We start from the raw sequence: 7,373 nt of genomic DNA on the forward strand, positions 1-7,373 counted from the left end.
AAGGGCATATACTCATTTATACCGGAAAGGATTTCCTCTGCCTTCGGAGTCTACATTGGCGAGGTGGCTGCAAAAGCTAAAGTTCGACGACGGAATTCTACACTTCGTTATAGACGCAATGGAGGCCGTGAATGAAATAGAATTGGTAGACAGGCTTTGTGTTTTGGTATTTGATGAGATGAAGATTGCTTCGGCCTTTGAACATGATCCTCTCACGGATACTGTGAGATCGCCGAAGAAGTATGTTCAAATGGTGATAGCTAGGGGACTTAAATGGTCCTGGAAGCAGCCCGTCTTCTATGCATTTGACTGCAAAATTACAAAAAGTATAATAGAAGAAATTATAGTTAATATCTCTCGTGCTGGCTATCCCGTAGTTGCAGTAGTATCCGACATGGGTACAGGAAATCAAGGGCTGTGGCGAGAATTAGGAGTTTCCAGGGGTACAGTGTTCTTTATATAAGCAGAAAAATAGCAGTAGCTTTTAATAATTCTGTTTTTGTATACTTTTAGAAAAAACATGGTTTCCGAACCCAGCTGAAGAGCAAGACAAAATTTTTGTATTCGCGGAGGCTCCGCATTTGCTAAAGCTGATTCGGAACCATTTCTTGGACGATGGCTTTGTTTTTCGCAACAAAATAATATGTCGTCAAACGATAAGTCAAATTATGCGCTGCATATCTGCATCAGATCTGTAAATTTCACATAAATTGACAGAGAAACATTTGACAGTTCACCATGCCGGTCGCCAAAAGGTAAGCCTTGCCTCCCAGCTGTTTTCCCACACCACAGCTAGCGTTATAAGGCGATGTTATCAAATGGGTGAAGAGCTTTATAATCCGCTAGAAACAGCTGACTTCATTGACGCCATTAATGATTGGTTCGACTTAATGAACACAAAGATGACCACGATACAAACTATTCCTTCGAAAAGGCCATTTGGGGTAGATATGGAGCAACAGACGAAAGTTTTAGAAACAATGGACTACATTGCCCTCAATGCAAAGGTAACCAGTAGGAGAACGCTTCTTCCTTTCCAAAAAGGAATTTTGATGAGCAACGAATCTCTACGGTCGTTGTTCTATTGTCTGNCAACCGCGCAAGTTGCCTTTTGTTGCTTATAATTTTTGATCTGTAATTCAGACACATACATGCATATGTATATTTCACAATTTTTTACAACTTCCAGTTCAATTGACTTACTTTTTATCCATTATAGTACCACTTTCTTATGTAAATTTTATAAACGCAAACTCCAACGACTAAAAAACAGCAATAGAAGAATGAGCGATTAAAAAGTATTCACAGTCGCTAATTGAGCGACTAAGCGACACTCGCAATAGCATCGCTAATCGATAATCGCTTAATAGTCGTTTATCTACTGCCAGTCGACATTCGCAATAGGGGTGATTGTCTGCAAGAAAAATTTGGTTTGCGGTATTTGCTACCCTATCGACTGAACCAAGATGTGTTGGAGAACTTTTTCGGTGCAATGAGGGCGAGGGGTGGGTTGTACGATAATCCAACACCGATGCAATTCAAATACCGGCTTCGAAAATATCTTCTTGGTAGGATAGGCTTATAGGCTTTTTCTGTAATATATTTAATTAGTATGCGTATTTTGTACCTTTCATGTAAAATTTAGCACAAAACACAGCACTCCTCCTTGGAAGAGGAAATGTTGGCGAAGATGATACCAACTGGCTTCCACTGAGAGACATACCTCATTGTAACTACATCTCGGAATATCTAGTCGAGTCTGACGCCTCCATCGTCTCCGCAGATGATTTTAACATAGAGAGCGACACAGACCAGTTCCAAGAGGACGCGGTCGAGTATATAGCTGGCTATATTATCCACAAGCTTCATTTAACTGGTATGGAGTCCACGGACAATACGTTCACTTGGGTTGATGAATTGTCGAAAGGCGGTTTAATAAAGCCTAGTTCTGCATTTGTGAAGGAGTTATTGTTCTTAGAAACCATTTTTATAAAATTTAATGGCAAGGAAATTTATTGCGGTCCAAATTATATGCAAGAAATGCTTAACGCCTCAAAAACCTCTCACATGGCGGAAAATGTCAAAAAACTTTTTTTTAAATGTAGAATGCATTTTCGTATTAAAGATTTGAATAAATCCATAAAATGATATAAATACACAATTTTTTTGTTTGTATGCCTATTCATTGAATTTAAACAGTTAAACAAAGGTATTTCTTATAGGAAAATACACTGATAGCGAGAGCTTTGTAAGTAGTAAAAATAATCCAAATTTTTTCCCCCTTTTTCTACTACCCTCAAATGCATGACCGCAATTGGCATGCAGAAAAAGTGAGTTTATGTAAGTGACATCACCTTATATTTATTTCACCATGATTGAGAGCTATATTTTTTAAGTAAATTTCAATACTACTGATGAGTATTCGATAATGCAGTTTAAATGTATTTACAAGAATTGTAAAAACCCATAAGCGCATGCGGTCAAAAAGCAAGTCGGTTAAAACATACCAGAAGTGAAGTGACATTTCAGTAAGATAATTTCAAGATCAAAAACTTACATGTGTTTAGTACAAGTATTGAAGGTCACTATTTGAGAGTTGGCCAGGTGCTATTTTTAGTAATGGTTGACACAAAAATTGTAAATACTTTGGAAGGCAATAAAGCGTCTACCAAATGTTTTTCTGCGGTAAATCAGACATGTCACTGAACGAATTGGAAACAGAATTACCAGCAATAACTACAGAAAAAAGTGTGAAATATGCAGTTTCTCTCCATTCAAGAATATAATTCATCCCTGCGATTTAAGCTGACTCAAAATTACTATCTGGAGTTACTAGAATAAACAACTGCAAAGGATTATAATAAAATCTATGGATGGTTCAATTTCTCGCCTTCGCGATCCTTCGAGTTGGTGTGATTGTAGAAGAACCACAAGAAGGGCGACATAAAGAATTTGAACCCTTTCGTACAAATTACGCACAAAAAAATTGTAGGTTAGATAATATGATCGACATTTTTTGATCGTTTTTTTGCTAACCTCAGACCCTTTTGTGGTTAGTCAGTATGTCAGCAATGCTTCTCCTAAAACAGTAGAGTAGAGCAGAACCGGATGATTCTGACAGCTTGGAAGCCTGGTATTGTATTGACATACTGCCACTACAGTATTGACATACTGCCGACACTAAATATTGTTTAACCAAACAAGTAATTTAACAATCGACACTAAAAATGCTGTTAAGAATTTTGTTATAATTAATTTAAAAAAAAATTTCAATCGGCTAAGAAATAAGGAATATAGAGCGTCTTAAAGGTACATACGCGCTTTTTTTGGAATCCGGACCACTGTGCACCGTATAGCACCGTGCGACAAAAACCAAAAAATTACGAAGCACACGCAACAATCAATATCCTCACAAGGCTATGGGCGAATATAGTAAAATTGTATTTTTTTTTCTATGACGCATAGTGGTCGTAGCAGCTAGGTTTTACGCGAAAAATTAGCATTACGATTATAATAAAAATGCGCCATCGTAGTATTTTTGTTATGCTAAATCTGAATATGCCATAAAATGATTAGTTTGACAGTTGACAGCTGTCAAATCAACTGGTAATTTCTCTAAAAATAAGAAAATCTTTTTGAAAATACCACTTATTAGGTTTTTAGGCACGCTAGACACGAATTTTATGTCAAATTAAAAGTTTGACAGTCGACAGCCGTCAAACGGACTGCCAATTTTTATAAAAATCAGAGAATCTTTTTAAAAACGTTACTGATCAGGTTTTTAAACATGCTGATCACGAATTTATGTCAAATTAAAGCTTTGAGAGTTGACAGCTGTCAACTTGACTTTGAATTTCTCTAAAAATAAGGAGAATTTCACAAGAAGTAAACGTACTACGTTTTAAGGCTCCCTGATCTCGAGTTCTATATTACATTCAAACTCTTTCAGTTGAAATCTGTCAAATCAACTGTCATTTTTAGTTGGGTAATACAATATATTTGTTAAGCAAAATATTCGTTAACAATAATTATATTAATAAATGGGGGATAGTTGGGGCCTCCTGCTATATGTTCAGCCCAATAATTTTTTAAGTTATTTTTTTTACTTTTTTTTACTTTATGGTGATTTCCGAAACTAAAGTTTTCTCATTTTTAAATAACGTTATTCAGGTTTGAATTTTTGTAAATGAGAAATTAAAAAAAAAAGATATAGAACCTTGGGGGCGGAACACATAGCAGATGGCCCCTACTATTACCAGTTCACGTATGTTCAAACCAGGGTTGTTGCGAATATTCGCATTCGTATTCGCATTCGCAACCGCGGAACTTTCGCATTAATTATAACATTCGCATTCGCAATAATCAATGCGGATCTTTTGCGAATGCGAATATTGAGGGGACCGAAAATAACAGTTTTGTTTTCAGTTAAACTTGGCCAAATATTTTTTATTCCCAATTAAAAGTCTTTTCCGGATAATAAACAAACCGTTTATCCAAATTAAACAAGTTTGGTACCAAATGAAGGAAATGTCTAAACGAGCAAAGCCACCCATTGAAAAATATTTCAATAAAAGATGTTAATTAACTACCATAGATCAATCCTTGGGTCTGGTATATGAATTTCTTTAGTATTAAATTTAAAAAAAAATTCAAATAGAGGTGGTAACCTTCTTTCGTTATTTCTGCTTAAGAGCTATTTCAGTCACAGGAGAAAGAATTACAAAAACAAAATCGAAAAACGCTGCTGACGTTACAGGTTCTCCAAATTCAGAAACAAATAAAAGAATGAGAATGAAGAATTCTTTGGAAATCAACGGTGTTTAAACAACGACCTTGCCATGATACAAGATTGTGAAGATGAAAGTCGAGAGGATACATCCGACATTTGCAGCCCGATGCAATTCTCAAAAAAGAATTACTGCACCGCAATAAAAAAAAATAATAAATTTAACTGTAAGACCTTTCACCTGGTGCAGCGTCAATCGAAAAGAATTTACAATTTTGCCAAGCCGTAAATTAAATACCCGGCGCAAGAATTCAATATATTTTTTCACCTTTCCAAAGACTACCGCTACATGGTAAGCAGTGGTGGTTTTACGTCTATTTCAGACATCTTCGATAGAACGTTCAGTTAGATATAATGAGTTAAACTTATATAGATATATGTGGGCGGCACCACGCCCATCTTCCAAAATTCCATAATAATGTTACTTCTTTTCTAGGGATTGTTAGTATCAGTTTTGGGTAAAATTTGCTTCCTTAAATTTCGAAATATCAAAGTTTCAAACATTCTGAAATTTACCGTTATATAAACTTTCAACGTTTTGCCTTTATTGGCAACCACAATGATCATGATGTCTAATTTTAAGATGAATTTTGAGCAATAAATGACTTATGTATATAATCAATTGAATTGAAACACAAGAAAACACCTTATAGTCATTTAGTAATTTATTTAAATTTTATTACAATTGTTTCGATGTCTCATAGACATCATCCTCAGACAGAGTCAGAATTTCAACTAAAACTAAAACAAACAAGAAAGTCTAAGTTCGAGTGGAGCCGAACATTAAATACCCCTAGATGGTAAGCCGGGGTGTTTTGAGTAAATTAGCGTCTTTAAATTTCGAAATATTGCAGTTTCAAGCATTTATGAAATTTACCGTTATATGAAAAGCAGCCGTAATTTTAGTCCGATTTCAGTAATTTTCAACCGTTTGCATTCATGTGGCAAGCACAATAAAAATACCGAGTTTGGTACAAATTGGTAGACCGGTTACCGATATACATGTATGTGAACATAAGTGGGCGGTACCACGCCCATTTTACAAAATTTTACCATAAACGTACTTCTTGGAAAATAATTGTTGCAAGCGTCAATTTTGAATAATTTAGCTTTAATATTTACTGATTTATCGAAGATTTCGTATTTCTCTAAATTACCCTTATGTGGACTGTGGGCATGGTTATTGTCCGATTTTAAAAATTTTCGTCCGTTTGGTATGCTGTACCAAGGCCAACAACTGTGCCAAGTTTGGATGAAATCTGTACAGCGGTTGCAAAGATATACACATGTAACCATAAGTGGGCGTGGCTACGCCCATTTTCCACAAATTTATAATATTCTTATTTTTCGTCTAAAAATTGTTGTAAATATCAATTTTGAGTAAATAGTCTTCAGCAGGNAAACACCTTATAGTCATTTAGTAATTTATTTAAATTTTATTACAATTGTTTCGATGTCTCATAGACATCATCCTCAGACAGAGTCAGAATTTCAACTAAAACTAAAACAAACAAGAAAGTCTAAGTTCGAGTGGAGCCGAACATTAAATACCCCTAGATGGTAAGCCGGGGTGTTTTGAGTAAATTAGCGTCTTTAAATTTCGAAATATTGCAGTTTCAAGCATTTATGAAATTTACCGTTATATGAAAAGCAGCCGTAATTTTAGTCCGATTTCAGTAATTTTCAACCGTTTGCATTCATGTGGCAAGCACAATAAAAATACCGAGTTTGGTACAAATTGGTAGACCGGTTACCGATATACATGTATGTGAACATAAGTGGGCGGTACCACGCCCATTTTACAAAATTTTACCATAAACGTACTTCTTGGAAAATAATTGTTGCAAGCGTCAATTTTGAATAATTTAGCTTTAATATTTACTGATTTATCGAAGATTTCGTATTTCTCTAAATTACCCTTATGTGGACTGTGGGCATGGTTATTGTCCGATTTTAAAAATTTTCGTCCGTTTGGTATGCTGTACCAAGGCCAACAACTGTGCCAAGTTTGGATGAAATCTGTACAGCGGTTGCAAAGATATACACATGTAACCATAAGTGGGCGTGGCTACGCCCATTTTCCACAAATTTATAATATTCTTATTTTTCGTCTAAAAATTGTTGTAAATATCAATTTTGAGTAAATAGTCTTCAGTAGGTACTAAAATATCGCAGTTTTCGTGTTTCCGAAAATTACCGTTATATGGGATGTGGGCGTGGTTATTGTCCGATTTTTAAAGTTTTCGGCCATTTAGTATGCTGTATCAAGACCAACAACTGTGCGAAGTTTGGAAGAAATTGGTGCAGCGGTACCAAGATATACACATGTAACCATAAGTGGGCGTGGCTGCGCCCATTTTCCAAAAATTTATAATATTTCTAGCTTATACCCGCGGGTTTCACCCCCCCGCTTTTATACAAATATGAAAAATAATTTAATGATGTTAGATTTTATTTCTGTGCCCATTTCGTTATAGCTCGTTATTTTTTAAGCGAGTTAAGGTTTAGGCCGTTTAAAACTATGAAATTATAAAATCTCGTCTGCGCGCTAGGCATACGAAAGATATCAATCCCTCTAAGTTTACCT

Source organism: Rhagoletis zephyria, unplaced genomic scaffold (genome assembly GCF_001687245.7).
Source record: "Rhagoletis zephyria isolate East Lansing unplaced genomic scaffold, Rhagoletis_zephyria_1.1 Rzeph_scaffold_00457, whole genome shotgun sequence".
Taxonomy (NCBI): Eukaryota; Metazoa; Arthropoda; class Insecta; order Diptera; family Tephritidae; genus Rhagoletis; species Rhagoletis zephyria.